The 17297-nt window shown below is 41.6% G+C and overlaps 1 long non-coding RNA gene across 2 annotated transcripts in view; it reads left to right on the plus strand.

Moving 5' to 3' along the window:
• The first annotated feature begins 3130 nt into the window (after positions 1 to 3130).
• Positions 3131 to 17297, plus strand: part of LOC126043866 (uncharacterized) — a 37875-nt gene continuing 23708 nt past the window's right edge. Inside the window, exons 1-3 of one of the 2 annotated variants that reach the window (XR_007507533.1) lie at positions 3131 to 3238; positions 10182 to 10232; positions 15119 to 15497. This is a non-coding gene — a long non-coding RNA (uncharacterized LOC126043866). Of the gene's footprint in view, positions 3239 to 10181; positions 10233 to 10284; positions 10468 to 15118; positions 15498 to 17297 lie in introns of those variants that run through there. The other variant, XR_007507532.1, reaches the window with a different exon arrangement.

Here is a 17297-nt window from a genome sequence, read left to right on the forward strand (position 1 = left end):
TAGCTCCTTCCCTTAGTTTCAGTTGCATTTCTTTCCAAGCCAGGGTGAGTGAGGTGGAAGAATGCAGGACTCCAAACTTCTTGTATTTGTTTCGCACAGGACGTGTCCGATCTTAGAGAACATCTGAACCTCCTGGGGGAAATGGTGCAAGTGACTTTGGGACCAGGACATCACCCTTCCTAGAGCAGCATTTTGACTACCTACCAACTGAAATGTTGAGTTTGCCTCAGATACAGATGATTTGCAAGGGGTAGAAGGAAGGGTAGAGTTTCCACTTATATATCCTTTTTATTTTCCATGATCAGTGAAGAAATACAGCATTCAGTATTTCTTCCTACCTTTGGCCTGCTTCTTTTGAAAAACACCATTTGCCTCCTGAAATGAGCACTGCACTGTTAGGAGGAGAAAAAGTCCAGCTTTATCAGGTCAGATAATCCCTGCGTACCATAATCAGCAAATAGTGTCAACAGGACTTGAGGGAGTGCATTTTTGTAGCTGATTACTGTGGAAAGGCAGCTGGGTGTCTGGAGGGAGAAAGGTGTTTTCGCTGGTTCTCTGGAAATATTAACTTGTGTTTTCATTCAGGTTTTTTTTCATAGGTGTAGGTAGAAAGGAAGAAAACAAAGTTTTGAGAGTTGGCTGTGTCCTTTTGAAAGTTTACTGTTCAGGTGCTTTTAATATTGCCTGAATGCTGAGCATTTTTCAAGGAGAACAAAAAGAGTGATGGAAATAATAAAACACGAAGAATAAGTCCTTACACTGTCAAACAATGCACCTCAAAGCACCTCAAAGGCGCTTATAATGCTGAAGGCCTTTGCTTTTATTTAGTTTCTTATACCTTATTCACTGGAGCTTTATGTAGCCACGGAGTTTGCATGGTATTACTGTGTTGCTCTGGAAAAGCTGAGAGGGTGGATGTTTTGATGCCTTGGCTCCCAGCTGCCCAGCAGCAAGAAGCTCCTTCAAATGTCAGCAGAGAATCCTGATCATCTCCAGGCTTAAGAGCAAGCTGAAGCCCTGCAATGCCAGACGCGGCTTCATGTGACAGCAGGAGGACTTCCACATGTCTTTTCAGATGGGAGCTTGGTGCTGGAGCATCTTGATCTCTCTAGACAAGTCAGAACAGGGCAGCTGTGCTCCTGCCACAGATTTCAGTGCAGGATGAATGAGCTTTCTTTTGAACTGCTGAACTACGAATTCCCCTCTTGGCCAAGCAACCATGGTGGGTGGGACGAGGGGGAGAAGAAAGAGTTGCCCAGCGAATAAAATACCAGTAGGTGTGTGTGCGTGGGTGGTGGGAGCAGCTGACTTGCCAAACCCACTTGGATTCACTCCATCGAGCTGAGCGCAGTTGGGAAATCTAGCAGGGTTTGATTGCCTGGTACCTGGAAAAGCTCATTTGGAATGCCTAGTATCTCCAACCAACCCACAATTAAGTGATTAGTTGCAATGATCGGAGCTTCAAAGAAATACGCAGCATTGAGAAATATTCTAACTTGTTTTAAAAGTAAGGATAATAGTTAAAAAAAGAGAGAGAGAGCAAAGGAGAGAGGAATCCTTCTAACAAGAGGAAGAAGGAGGAAATGAATGGAGCTGGGATTTGTTAGCAAACACCAGTTCAGGCCTATTCACCAATTTCATGCAGAACAAGTTGTGCCACTTCAGTGTTTATTTATCCACTACAAGAGTCCCAGGTATGAAAACAGGCACAGAAACTTATTGGCATGCAGGTATTCATCATCTGGCAGTAGAGGCATGTGAAATCCCAGCCAGGAGCTGCAGTGCTGTACGTAGCTCCTGCCTTTGGAGTGAAGAAAATCAGAGTCCTACAGATGGGTTTTTAAGGGTTCAAAAGCCAACACTGTAATGTATGGTTACGGGTCACCGGTCTTGGGAAGATAGGCAAAGAGACTCAGGAGCGAACACACACATGCTGCAAACAACCTCTTGCAAGCTTCATAGAGCTACATTTATATCAAACTACTTCAGCATCAGAAATCTTGGGTCACATTTGCTTTCCTCACCCACCTTCAATATCATCTTTGGGTTTTTTGGAAGACAGTGACAAAATTGTGTATTTCTCTCCCAACCACAAGCAGTCTGAACATCCCTGTTCTAATGTTTCTGAATCAGTTTCATAAATGGAAGAAGTTACAGCTCGTCTATGTGAGTTTTGAAAAGCACACTGGTTTTCATATACTTATCTGAATTCAGCCTGTATATGTTAAGTGATTACTCTGTTTTTAACTCTTGGAGATGCTGCCAGTCTTACCTTACAGTCATCAGCCTTGCAGAGGTAAACGCCAGGAGAAGTCAAGAAAAGTCCATTTCTTGTTACAAAGTTTTCTGGTGGTTAAGCCTGGAACTGAACAGAAGTGGAGTTGTTTTAAATTGCAAGAATAAGTATCTGAGACAGCTGTGGTGTTACACAGATATATAAGAAAACTGTTACTTTATTATTGCCATCAGTCTGAGTATAAAACTGAGCAGAGAGGGACTTTTTCTGCCTTTGCTCTTTACTGCAGGTATTTTATACCGAATTATTAGCTGTGTTATGCAATGATGACAGTGAATTTACTGTGGTGGTTATGAAAAACTCTTGCATGGAAGCACAGATTTGGTGACAAATAGAGAAGGCCTTGGATTCACACACATCTGAGATGTATTGGTGTTTGCATTAAGTGAGAATGAGAAGCAATGACTGAGCTCATGCTAAGCTCCTCCGCAGGCTGACTCTAAAAATGTTTTTGAGAGAGCTCCAGGTAAAGCTTATGCAAAAAAATTAATCCAAGTACTCAAACCCAAGCAATCTACTTTTGATACAGAGTGCATCTTATTAGTGAGCTGGAGAGACAGAAAATTAAAGGCGAAGTGGCCCAGATCATCTTGGCTTTGGCATGTGGGGCTTTTGAGTGCCTTACTTTGAAAAGAAGGTAAATAAATAAGTGCCTTCTGAATATGCTATTAACTCTAGAGTATTTGAAGGGGACAGAAGCTTGTTGTATGTGAAAAATATCCTTGGGAACCAGTGCTAGATTGTCATGCAACATGAATCTGGCAGAAATGATGGGGAGCAGAACAGAACTGTTAAGCAGGTTTGTTGTGGATTAACATGTGTCTCCTGCAGGAGGAAACCTTCAGTGCTGGGCAGATGGGAGCCTGCCAAGGACTGCAGGAAGAGGCAGAGCCAGCTTTGCATAGGAACACCTTGTCCAAGGATATGATCCAAAGAAACACGGTAAGTGGGTCCAGCTCTGTCTCCAGCACAGCTCAGTACTGTGCACAACGTGTGCATCGAGGTATTGTTTGCTCCTGGCTACAGTCAGGCTGTTATGATCAATAATTTCTCTCCAAGCTTTCATATTCTCCCCAAAGGAAGCCCTGCAGGTGACCACTCCAAGTCACACCTGGTTTGTAAGCAGATATCTTCTTGTAGGGGAAAAATGAATGTCAAATTTGTTCAGCGAGGAAGTATGTTTTGAATCTCAGTGTAATCTGACTCCCTGGATCAGGAGAGATAGTGCATGGTTTTTGAGACAGAAATATATCCTGTTCTTGAAGTGGTTGGGAGAAAGCAGCGATCTGTGTGGGAAAGCTGGAGAAATGGCGGGATGGAAAAGAAAAATTACATGCATTAGTGGTTTATGCCTTCCAGACATTTACAAACTCCGGGTAATGCAACTCAGAGGGAATTTTAGTCATTCCAAGGAGGCTGCATGATTTAAGAGGGCATAAGGGTTGCAGTTTGTTCTATGGTTTAACCCACAAATAAAACTTCCATCACCTAGTTGAATATCTGGAAGGAATTTGGGATTCCATTTTTAGGAGCACAGACATTAATAAAGCGTTGCTTTATTGCTTCAGTGACCTATCACCTCAGTATTGTCTGGCCCTGTGCTGCTCGTGGTATGGAGAGGTTAATGTGTAAAACATACCACAGCTTTAACAAGTTTGGGGAAAACAAAGACAATCTTGCAGTTGTTGCACTCCTGATCTTTTTTACGTGTGACATTGCTCTTTCTTTCTGTTGCATGCTTTAAAGACCACCTACCCAATACATTCTCCCTTGCTGGTCTACTCTCTGCCTTCCAGAGAGAGTCAAAACCAAGACAGTGTGCAGCTGAAGGTCCAGTGGCCATCATCAGCCCATGATCTAATTAAATTAAAACTTTGACAGTTACATGTCCCTTTAATGGTCTTCTACCCATTTCATTCAGTGATATCTTCCAATCCTTTTCCTAAATAGCCAATACATTAGAAAAGGTCCTAGAGCATTCCTTATGGTATTCCACTTTCAGAAGCCACTTTATTTTGTTTAATACGTATTGTTATCCCAAGGTTGAGATAAGTTCTCTTAGCACTTTTCTTAATAACATGTACTTCATGTGGCATTTTCCCTTTTCTATTCCATTCCATTCCCTCCTTATATTTTCCATATTTTTCATATTCCGAAATATTTTTCTCCCTTGGTTTTTGACATGTAAAGATAAGAAATACATCAGTATCAAAACATCTCCCAGTCTGTTTTGTGATGAACAACAGATGAGAATGACAGCAGTGAAAAAAAGGATCAAGCATTCTCCTTCTTCTATCTTGAAGGACATTAAAAAAAACAGAGGAAAAAATATTTGGAACTGGGATGAGAACTTCAGTCTACTGGTGGTTTAATTTTTATCCTTATTTTATTAGGAAGTGGAAACAGGGGCAGAAGGACTTGCCCAAATAAGTCGTTCAGCCTAAACAGATGTGCTGGCATGATTCTGGAATCTTTCAGAAATACCAAGACTCATTTTGATTGTGAAATACTTGCTGAAGCACATTATCAGGGACCATCAAAGGGGTTTCAATTCAGAGCTAGTGGTCTCAGGCTGTTCTGATGTGAAGGAAAAGTAGGTAATACGTCATACTCCAATCAGACCATGCGCAAGGACCCAGAACAATCAAATTCAGCTCCTTTGCCCTTTATGCCGTACTTCGCATCTTCATACAGCACTACAAGAGGGTTTGAGCCAATGGAAACCAGAGCAAACTTGCAGTGTTGCAGTAATGAGTAGGATTGAGAGTAACTGGACTTCGACTCACGGGCAAATTTAAACAGCTCTTTCTGATCCGTCTACTGGAGGAATATCATTAGGATAATTTCATTCCTGTCACTTCAGGTGTAAAGTGATTTTAGTGATGTAGGAAGCCTCCAAAGTGATGTACTCTTGGTTTGCTTCCTTCCTTCTGCCCCTCTTGGGACAGCCAGCTACAGCAATTGGCTTGCTGTTCAGGTTGTAATTTGGTTCATGATTAAAGTCCTCCCTCTTCCATGTGCTCTCACTGTCCTCAGCACTGTTTCCAAAGGGAATCTAACACAGGTAACTGGAGACAATTCCTAACCCTCAATTGTCAAGGAAAAACATGGAGTTGCAGTGTCAGGTAATGAGAGTCGTTAAGCGGCTGATCATAGCTCCATTTGCAATACAGGCACTTCGGAAAGCCAGAACAAAATGTATTCTGCATGGCACCAAAAGGCAACATAAAACTTCAGAATACACCAGAAGCTGCTTAGCCAAGGCAGCAGAGAAACCAATATAGACTGCTAAATTAACGTCAGAAGCAGAGTGAGTGTTGGGTTGATGCCCCATAGTCATCTGCAGCTGCCTTGTCACTTCTAGAAGAACTGTCATCTTCATGCTGGTTCAGGTGTGATGCATGGTGCTGCCCTCCTCCCAGGGAGTGCAGTGTCAAATGCACTGCCTTAGGAGCACTCTGAAAAGGCTTTCAGGCCCTCCTTAGATAGGAGTCAGAGTCTGAATATATTTTATATCCTAGCAAGATCACACAGGAGAGAATATGTGCTGTTAAGAACAAAAAAATGAGGCATACAGAGGATAGCCTTAAAGACCCATTTTAGCCAGTTGTTTTGATTTTCTCATGGATAAGGTTGCTGTTCTTATTTGAACAATTTGAAAATCAGCATTTTTAAGAACTTTTTTTTTTAAAGGAGGGGGTAGAGGAATCTAAATTGCAAGTATTTTCATTGTGGCCATTTTCAGAAAAATGCCTTGCAAACATATTTCTATAAAGAGTGCACAGGGTTTAGACTGTTTCGACAGTAGCCAAAGCAAGCGGCAAAACATGTGAATGCCTCCAGACTGCTTCCAGGGTTTTGTTCCACTGCCAAAAGCTGAGACGTAGACTCACAGCATGAGGCAGCAAACTTCTCTGGCTTTATGTGCTCGCACATGAGGTGGATTTAACATAAGAGACCGTTCTGCTTCCCCCATTCCTCCCCTTCTATTTCTCCCTCAAGATCTTGGTTTAACAACTAAGAGAATAGTATGGAAGTAATTCCAGAGCTAGTGATACTGAAGGCAGATGAAACAACTTTGCCAGTCACAGCACATATTTATCAAAACATCTGTGCTCGTGAAGCCTTTGGAAAGACCAGCTTCAGTGTGTTTCATCAGGTTGCTTCTGTCTTGTGCCTGTGGATGGCTGGCTGTTGGGAGATCTCTTAGATACTGTGTGTGTGCTTCCCAAGGCTGTTCAGAATATAGGGTCAAGATGCCAGAAGGACCCATGGTTTCTGCTCAGGAGGAGCTGGATAGGTGCAGGTGTTTTCCTTCATTTCTCTTTCTGCCACTCAAGGAACTTGGGATGAGCTCTGTATCTGACTGGTAGGGCATCATGCCTTAAGAAGCAGATGAATCCCATCATCACAAGGCAACCTTTCTTAACCTCCCTTTCAACTTGCCTGTTCCCTGAGATCCTTCTCAGCTAATGGGAGTTAATTGTCTCCAGGGTAAGGAAATCACCTATAATTTCTGGCTGCAAGGGCTTAGTCTCTTAGATATCATCACTGGCATTGGGAGCCTGACAGCAATTAAAGGTAGTTAGCCACTGTTTGGTGAATATAAACCTCTGCAGGCAGCAGTTATAGTTTGCTGCTATTCTATTACCCTGGAGGAGGTGAACTGCTGGGGACTGCTGCATTTGTACCTTGAGTCCTTTTGCAACCCTCAGCATGGCTCTGACCTTCATGGACGCTTTGAGGGACGCTATTGTGAAGTAACTGTAAGGGCTTCCCTTGCCAAATCCTGTCTCCCAATTCATGCAACAGCTGGAGTTACGGGCCTGGGGTCTACAGAGCATGTTTTCAGGATGACCTTTGAGAAGTCTGCCCAGTACGTATGAGGTACGTGCATCTGTTGGCAAACATCAAATCCCCAGATCTATATGGGTGGAAGTAGATCCTGTCAGAGAGAAACTTTGATTACCCATGTGTAACTTTCTCATATGCAGATGTCAACTTTCATAAAGCTTACGGATTCAGTTTCAGATTAACGTGAAAGTTTTGCCCCTGTTTATTTTGTATCACTTAAGAAAGGTTGACTGGATCCTTAAAAGGTTGTCAGCCTTGATTAAATCAACCTTTAGGAATCATCTGGTAAAACGCTGGCATGAATCTGTATTTGGAAATCTTCATTGGAACTGTCTTCTGCTCCAGTTTCACTTCTACGTTAAAACAAGCAGACAGTAATGCTCTGTCATCTGCTGTCCTTCGGTTAAGTGGGTTGCAAGAGATATTATTAGATAATGAAGTGATTCCTGAGGGGTTATTTAGAGAATGTCTTCTGTGGGTCTCCTGCCTATGTAGGTGCGGGAATGAGTTATGAAAGCAGTGGGATGGCGAGAGGTTTGAGCTGGCTGGGGCCCGGGAGCTTGGGTGGGGATGTGAGGACCTTGGGGTGGAGAGGGGAGAGCGTGGCTGCTCTCACGGCATACTGCAGCCAGCCTAAGGGGCACGGGACAGAAGGAGGGGAAAGTGGTGTAGAGATGCCAGTCACAAAGGACAAAGATGAGACCTGGATGATGTGTAGTCTTGAGAGCTGGAGGAAGCTCTGCTTTCTGCTCTCCAGAGCCAGCTAGCTTTGCCAGTAAATCAGATGAGGTTTCAGTTTTCCCTAAAAGCCAGACTAAAGTCATGTGGCTGCTTTGTAAACTTTGCACGTGCAGCAGCAACTGCAAACCCTGTAAAACTCAGATTGTTCCCCCCCTCCCCTGCCACGCAATTCTCTGCTGCATCAGCATAAACATCAACAAGCAAGTCACCTGTTATCTCAGATTTCTCCATGCCTAGTATTTTAGTAAGTTCTTGCCTTTGACTGCTCAGTTTGTCGGGCAGAGTTTCTCAGAGTTTGGGCAAACAGGCAGAGCTTAGTGACCTTTGCTTTGGAGCTATATCAGTAAGTCCTAAGCTGATTACTGAGATCGTCTCTAGTCTCTCCCTCCTTTTTCTGCTTCTGAACAAGGGGCCACAGAGAGACATCACAATCCAGCACTAGGAAAAGCCATCTTCCTAACATGTTCATGCATGCAGAATATTTCCCAGAAGCAAATGCATTTTTCTAATCTCAAGACTTTGCTTTGTGCATTGGGATCAGACCTTGAGCAATAGAAATTCACTGCCAGACTTCCCCTCTGCTATGTACAAATCCTGCATATCAAAGCTATCGGGGACAGGATTCATCTGTACAAAACTGATTTATTAGAACTTGTGAAACCAGGTTTTATTCTCATGGCACTGCAGGTAAGCATCATGGTTTAACTGTAGGATGGCATCACTGGAAGGCATTTCACTTGCTTAATGGCTAAACAGAGTCAGAAATGGGGAGAAACATCTTGAGCAACCAATGACAAAGTGGGGGTGCAGTCATTTCTGCCGGGTGTTTCAGGCACCAAACAACTCCTTGGTTCTGTCTGATCAGCTTTGAAAGTTACTATTTAAGATTAAAAGTTTTCAGATACTCAAAGCTTACATTTTTAAAAGACTTATTATATTTAGCACTCAGAGCCATTCTGTCCTGCCACTATTGAAACAGCCCTCCTGTTTTCAAGTTCCACCTGTATTTCCATGTGGTACCCAAAGGATAACTGAGTCTCTCTGCCATTGTCTGTAGCCTCTCTCACTGTGTGGTGGTGTTAGGCTGACAGGTCTGGTGCGTCTGCTTCTGCCGTGTGGCTATTTTGCCACTGAGGGGTGAGCTGGCACCAGCACCTGTCTTCCAAATATCCCCAAAGAGCTTTCAAACAGGAGGAAACCCCCAGATGGGGAGATGCTTTGCGGGTGACTCTGCAGCATCAGCTGAGGCAGACCTCTCTGCACTGATGTTAAACCAAGCATCTGGTTGTCTCTGAGCTGCCAAGTTGTCACTGGTAGCTTGAAGAGCCCTTAGCTCCGCTTTAAACTGATGGAAATCACAAAACCTTAGTTTCTTATAGGATGATTTTAATTTCAGACTGTACAGGAACTACCAAACTGAGGTGAATTATACCCAAACATGCCAAGCCATCAAATCCCAAAGACTTTTAAATTGCCAATAGATTTCAGATGCAAAATCCTTATTATTCAATCTTCTTTCCCGCTGTGCGACATAACACTAGATACCTAATTGCATTCACTGTTAGATTTGCTTTTTATTAAAATAGTGGGCTTATCTTAGCACTCTGCTACTGCTGCTATATACACTTGTAAATTAAATCAGTGGAGGTATATAGATGTCCATATGCTGATATAAAACAAGAGAAAAGAAAAAAAATCATTCAGCACTGCATATTTGAGCATGCAAGGAATTTTTTGTTTGCTTGCTTTGCTGAGTAAGCTACTCCTAGGGCTGGTTCTGATCACAGGATTTCAGCCATGTAACCTCGAAGCAGATAGCGACCAGTGGAAGTAAACTGCTTTAAAACTGGAATGAGTCAGACCAGCATGAGCACAGAGAACTGAATCATACTCTCTCTGTGTTTGCATTCATGTCCATTAAAAGCAGATAAAAGGACTTTTTCAAAAAGGTATGAAGGAGAGATGTCGTATGAGGAAAATACAGTGATAATAATATCTGAGGATGTTTCTTATTTGGTTTTTTGAAGCGTAAAATATTAAGCTGGTCTGTGCAGGGAATTGGATAGGCAGAACTATGGATTCCTGGGAATTTATATTGATCCAGAGGAAAACAACGTTAGGATGTGCCTGTATGGAGGGTGGCTAGAATGCTTAAAGCAGATCTAAGAGTCTGTAGGTAATTTTGCATTCAGTCAAAGAAATAGATCAATTGAATATTCCCCCATGCACCCCAAAACCCCTTTTGGGTCTGTGTGTGTAAATGTATTAATTCAATGCTGCTTATTCACAGAATTACTCTGAACAACCTGAAACCTTCAACAGCAATCAGTTATTACCAAAGGTAAGAAATAGCTATGACTCTTATTTGTTGCAGGTATGCCTGTGTCTGGTTGAAATGGGGGACAACTTTCACATCTCATCCACATGATGTATGTGGAAGGGAAGCCACAGGAGGTGAGGACACCCCACTAGAAAGAAGCTGCCTTCTTGTTGTGAGCATCCAGGAAATCTCTGTGGTGCAGATGTGACAGCAATAGCAAAACCTTGATTTCACGGTCCTGTCCCATGAAGAAGCTGTGAGTACCAGCAACCACACAAAAGATCTAGTGAGGGGCCAGGGAGGATAGACTCTTGAAAACAACAAACATTATCTATCCGTCCTGGTGAAGTGTCATAGTTACTTGTGGATCCCACCACTTAAACCCAATCGAAGTAAAAGCATTGCTCTCTGTTGTTCCAGCATGTTGGCTTATGGTTCTGAAACCCTGCAATTCTTTGGCAGAAAATGATGTTGGTTTAGTTTGTTAATCAGAGTTGTGAATCCAAGTATCCATCTGACACAAAGGACTTGTGTGAGTGGCTGTGATGAAGCACAAGAGGATTATTATAATCCTCATCACCAGGGGAACCACCCTCAGCAAAGCTTCATCTCCTGCTCCTTCCTCAGGTCCTACCACCTGGCAGAACAACTTTGTTGGGAATGGAGGGGATCAGGATCTGTCCTGAGAGGTCACAAGTCTAGGGTCTGCTCTGCTTGGGGTGGGATTTTTTTTGTGAGAGAGGTTAAGTCACTTTTTCATCTTACCTCATTGTGGGGAACAAACAAATAAATGGCTCATTTAGGCTTTAAAAATAAGGGAGTTCATTGACAGAGGTGTTCTGGAGTAACCTCTGAACACCAATAGTGGTAACAAAAACTGAACTGCTTTTAAGACATAGATTGATAAATGAGTGAGATACTAGTGCTAAGGTTCTATAGTGACCCTAACTAGGGATAATAGCTTTACAAGAGATATTAGGCCTGATTAGAGCTGGAGACAATTTCGCTCAGTGGATCTTTGATCTGAGCTGTGGTGGTGTCCTCCAGCAAAGCAGTGGTGTAACTACACTGGTGTCACTCCTGACTTGCACTGCTGGAAAAGAAGAATAGAGCCAACATAGTTTCGGGATATTTTATGTAATACCTTACTCAGGTTTTATAGAACCCTACTGATTTCCTCCCTCTTAAACACTTTAAGATTTTCTAACATAAAAGGTTGTTTGGAAGGCTAAGGATATTCAGAAGGGAGGAGGTGGTGAAGCAGCCAAAGGTGTCATAAATTAATGTAATTACTCAGCTTAGCACTATAGCTCAGAGATGTGCAGTGGAGGCATTAGTATGCAGTAATAATGGTAATATAGCATCGATATAAACAGAGATGGACATGTAAACACCATCTGAGACCCATACTATTTCTAGATATGTTGCATTGCCGCCTCTGTCTCTATGCTAGCAGAATGGGGCTTTCATGCTATTTTTACTCCACGCTTTATTTTCATAGGACTTTTGTTTGACTTCCAGCCACCTCTCCCTCCTCTTCTTTGCCTCTGACGGCACTCCACATGCGCTTGGGCATGACAGTGAACATGCAAAATCACATCAGCAGGCCAGTCGCAGAAGGAGAGAGAATGTAACCCCTTTGTTTTACAAATCCACAGTTACTTCTCTGGTTGCTCCATTCAACTGTTCTCCCTGGCTGAAGGACTTGGTTTGGCTATTTCAACCTGCTGAAATTACCACTGCTAAAATAACCTTCCAGACTTCTTGCTCTGGCCCTGTCTTTGGACCCTCCCTGAGGAGCAAACCTCTCAATCACAGCAAAATTGTTTTCCTTTAAAGCCTCATACAGCTTGGCATGTTCAATTCATTCTCTTATCCCAGTCTTAGCCACTTCACCCTCATCCACTGCTCCCCTACTGAAGTTTGGAATAACAGCTATTTGTTTCACTTTGAACCAGTTACCTAAGTTTGTAAGGGCCAATTTAAAGTGAAATATGCCATTCTCCAGGAGCAGAGGTGGGGCAGCGGTTTCCGTTGCTCATCTGTGCCTTTGCACAAATGTTCGCTGTGCAAGGACTTCTTTGTGGAGGCAGGTAACTTAATTATAGCAAAATCTGTGAACAAGGCCCGTGATTGCTGTCTTCCATCTTCCACGTTGGTAATGAAAACTAAAATTGGAGAGGGGTTCTAAGAGCCAGATCTACCAGTTATTTGATCAAGCAATGCTTTGTTATACTATGGGATTTCTCAGCTGGGAGATAAACCCCATAAATAATCATGAGAATGAACATTTTCCTCCCATAACAGATGGTTAGCAGAGAGATCCCACTGAGATGATCTTTACTACTCTACCATAGAGTCTTGTTCTACTTTCTAACTGTCCAAGTCCTGCATGATCTACATTCAGGAGGGTGCAAAAAGTTGTTCAAAACCATTTTTTCCTCTCCTCCCCTCCTTGACAGCAGTGTGAACATGGCATTGCACTCCTAAGGGGTTCTGTGAAGAGCCTTAACCCCAACCTTAAGACATTTCTAGGGAGAACTTTCCAGTCTTTGTATTTATGCAAAACTAATGCAAGAAAATTAGTACTGCACTTTACTCCCAGAGTGAAAACTTTAGAAAGTGTTTTTAATAGATTTTTGTCTTACTGACTGGCTTGCCCTGTGGTGCAGCAATAAGTAGTTATGAGCAGCTTGCCAATGAAATATTTCACTTAGAGGGAACCTGTGATTCAATATATAACCATGAGTCCATCTGCAGTGGACTATTTTTAATATCCCTGGATCTGCAGTAATATGTTTAATTAAAGCCAAAATGAAGTTTCGATTGCTCATTTTCAGGCCTCTTTTTCTCAGAGCAGCTCTGTGTAAATGTTCATGTGAAATATTATGGGACTGAATGATTTCAGATGAGAATACTAAGCCAAAATTGGAGTTTTTCTGAAAATACTCTAAACAAAATGCAGAAACAAACATTTGATGTTTCCTGTAATTCTCAGTAATTTGAGTAATTTATATAGCAGCTTCTTCACAAATTGTTTTGAGGTAAACATTCATGCCCATAAGCAAAGTCATGGGTCAAAAATACTGGTGAATAACGGATGCAATGTGCAATAGCATAATACACAGGCATGCTTACACATAGTCTCTCTTGTAATAAAAATGAGCACTGCTCTGCTTCGTACCTTAGTGGCTTTAATAATCACATTCAGATAGCAATTCTGTGAAAATCCTGTAACATCCGGGTAGCCCCATTTGTCTGTTACAGATGCTGTTTCCTCTCACTTGTGTTTTCATGCATTCTAACTAATAAGGACATTGCAAATACTCAAGCCTTGGAAGTAAATCTTTTTTCTTTGGAATTAAAATAAACACCATTCAGTCACAACAGCTTTAACTTTTGTACCCTCTTGTTTTGTCTTTTGCTTAAAACAATAATATTAATAAAAACCATGCTGTCTTGGTTAGGCATTTCCCCAGTCAGTACTAAACTAAACACAGAAATGACTTTTTGTAGGCAGCCGGAGTTATTAGAAACACAGAGGTGTCCCTATACTAGGTGCAAAATGTACTCAGCTAAATGCATATTGCCTTTAGAGCGCTCCCAGCCTGGCTGGAAGCACATACCCTCGACAGGACTTTAGAGAGATGTTTATAATTCGATAGGCGATAATACTGCGACTGTGCTTCTGTATCAGATTTCCAAATCATGTCAGGTTCATTCAGCAGGGTAATTCAAAGACCATCTAGGCTTTGATGGTCGCGCAGTTTACAGGAAGCGAGAGCTGTATTAATATTGTCAGCGGATGCTTTTGTGTGGGCCACGCAGTACGGTAACTTCTAAAGCTTCTGCTTGGCTGAGACCTGATCTCACAGTACCCTCACTCTTTTACAAGACTGACTTTGTTCTCCAGTGGGTATCTGTATTGATTTTTTACAACAATCTACAAGATCGCTGCTACTCACATTTTGATTAATTTTTTTGTTCTGTCTTTCCTTATCCTGATGTCCTGGTTAGAATTTGCTGGTTGATGATTATTTGAGACAGATTGACCTACACTTTGCTGCAAGCATTACAACTAAATGAAATTTTTATTGCTGGTCAAATTGCTATTTTACCACTTTGAGCTAGAACTGTGATGCTGAGGGCCAGTGATGATGCAATGAGATGCTGTGACACTATATGGTTGCCAGAAGGACTAATGTATTCATGGGGTCATCCAAGCAGACCTGCAAATTATAAGTGAAGCCCAGCAACTGGAAGAGAGATGTTTTCCAAATTCAAACGTTTCATCATGTCTCCCTACAGACTGAGTGATTGCAAGAGATTTCCTAGTTGATGCAGGGTGAGCTGGTTGGCATGAGTGGAGTGTCCAAGTTAGAAAAAGAAACAGCATCTTGATGTTATATTGACTTTTTAAGTGGCTTTTCAAAGAAATTAGTATTTCTTTAGAACAGTTGGTGGAAACTGTATACAGCTTGGCTGACATGCAAACAATTCTGCACAGCCCTATAGGGATAAGCAGGAAACTAGAGCTGGAAATTTTTTGCCTTTTTGATAGAGTAGATTTACTGGACTGCAGTAGCAATACTTTCTGAAATGTTCCAGTTCGGCAACCATTTGCCTACTTACTGAGAGAAAGAATTAGACAATAAAATAATTGCAATATTCTGTAAATATTTGAAGACGGACAAGTCCTCAGAGAGCATCGTTAACTTTTTTAGAAAACCAGACAATGACCTTTCCCTGGAAGGTATAGTGAGGCCTGTTGGGGCATAAGATTAGACTGGAAAAGTTGGAGGATAAGTTTTCCATTTATTCAATACTTCCATTATTTTCTGTCTCTCTTTTCCTCTCCTTTTTTTTTTTTTTTTTTTTTTTTTTTTTTTTTTTCCTCCTCCATGTAGACCACAAACTCTCCTGAAGAGGAAGTGTCTTGCATGTTCCCAGGTTTGCTGGAAATTCCAAGGACCACTGTAATGCAAGTAATGTAAAGCAACATTTGCTCCATTTTACTGCAAGAAGAGATTGAAAATGAAAAGGAAGCCATTAGACTGGGGAGAGCATCAACAAGCATCAGATGAAGTTGTTATCCAGGTTGGCTGTTAACCAAGTTGGTGCAAGCCTGGTTGGAGTCTGCCTTATGAAATGCCACTTCCAGCAAAGCCAGAACCTGCCTGTGAACACGGTAGGGCTGGAAATGAGAACGCTTTTAACCACCAGTGAGATGAGCTTTTGGAAGAGCCTCTTATCAGGATTCACTAAAGCATACAGCCTTGTTTTAAGGTAAAGTTTCTTTCAGACCATGATAAGATGATGTGATATGTATCTGCAGTATAAAGGGACTGGGCACAGTGTCCAAAGAGGTCCTGTCCTGTCCATTGTTCTTAACACATTCTACATATTTGAGTAGGAAAACAAAATACTTCTAAGCACTAAAGCTCTAGTTTTAAGCTTTGGACAAAACTTGAGTTCAGCTCCTTTATTCAAATCTCTCCCAAACAGAGGGAGCTTAACCTTTGCATACTGAACGTACTGGAAGTGTACTAGAGTAATTTGTTTCCTTTCATTCTCTGCAGACAAAGATTCCTAAGCTATAACAAGTGAATAGGATAATTTCTTTAAAATGCCCTTTCTTCCTTCTCTCTTTATATTGCCTTTGGCAATTTTAAGCCTTCAAAGACGGCAACAGTTTCTTAACAGTTTTCCTGACAGTCTGCACTACTGAAGTAAGACTTTAATTGAGCACACTAACATCCAAATATGATACCCTGTGCAGCTGACTGATTAATTTTTAACTACCCTGGATACCTCTGGAAAAGTATACATACTGGAAATATGCAGGCATTTTTCATTTAGGTCTTTACTTTTCTTTACCCAATGTGACCTCATCTGTTCTACTGTAAGAAATAGGAAGAGGGTAAATGGACATCCTAAATCTAGACAGTGAATTTCATGCTGGTCAAAACAAGATATCATTATGTTTTTTCCCCCCACAGTCCCAAGGATTAGAATCAGCTAGAACAACTTATCACTGAAACCTTTCTATTAAAGAAACCATTTTATCAAAAACTGGAAGAGAATAACTTTTGCTGATCAGACTGCTTATAGCTATAATGAGATTTGTTTAATTTAGAGGAGGATCCTGAAACTGAATCTTCTGTATCAAATACAAAGACGTGGAGTCAGACCTTTTTTCAAAATCTCCCAATGGTGCTGTTCCAGTTTGCTGATCTTGCCCACCCAGAAAGTCCATTACTCTGGCTTGTCTCTCTGTCCTGAAAGTTTTCATGAGAATTGTTGAAAGGTTTCATTTTTGTTCCACTGTGGAATGAAAATCAAGTGTCAAAATCATGATGCCTGAGGCTTTGGGGTTCTCTTTTCCCTTTAATGGAATGACATTGCTGTTTTTAGTTTGCCTCCATGTACTGAAATGACTTCTCAATTCAAATTGCTATTACTGAGAGGAAGATGACTGTAGTTTGAGTATCAGTTCCCTGGGACCTGCAACCTGCCTGGCAAGGAAACAGCGTCAGGTAGGCTTTACCTCATTTAAATGCCATTATTCCAAGGACTTGCTCATTCTATGTACCCTGAAGTGGGAGAGACACTGCAGAAAATGGAAAGATGGATGGCAGGCTTGGACGAATGCCCTGGTTAGATTCTCTATATTAGATTGTCATGCTTTTCCTGGCCCAGATGCTAACATCTAACACATTTTTAATACTGTTGCCTGTTGAGATCCTATTAGAAAATGATTCAGAGTCTGGAAAGTTGAGGGGGGGGGGGGGGGTGAGGAGGGATTAATTCCCTAGAAATAATACAGTCATTATGTGTACACACAATTCAATATGTTACTTGGGATTTTTATGGCCTCTCTACCATCCTGTACACCAGCTTTTTAAAATTGCAGTCACATTCATTATATAGTAAATGCCTAATGCAAGTGATTCTCAAAACAGTTTGTAATTTAAATTCCTATTGGAAATAAAAGTAATGACCTGCAATAGCTCATTAGTGGTCTTGCAAATGTTCATTATTTCCTTTCTCTTTGTCTTTCTCCTGGTTTTCTCCCCTTGCTAAAAG

Source organism: Accipiter gentilis, chromosome 10 (genome assembly GCF_929443795.1).
Source record: "Accipiter gentilis chromosome 10, bAccGen1.1, whole genome shotgun sequence".
NCBI lineage: Eukaryota > Metazoa > Chordata > Aves > Accipitriformes > Accipitridae > Astur > Astur gentilis.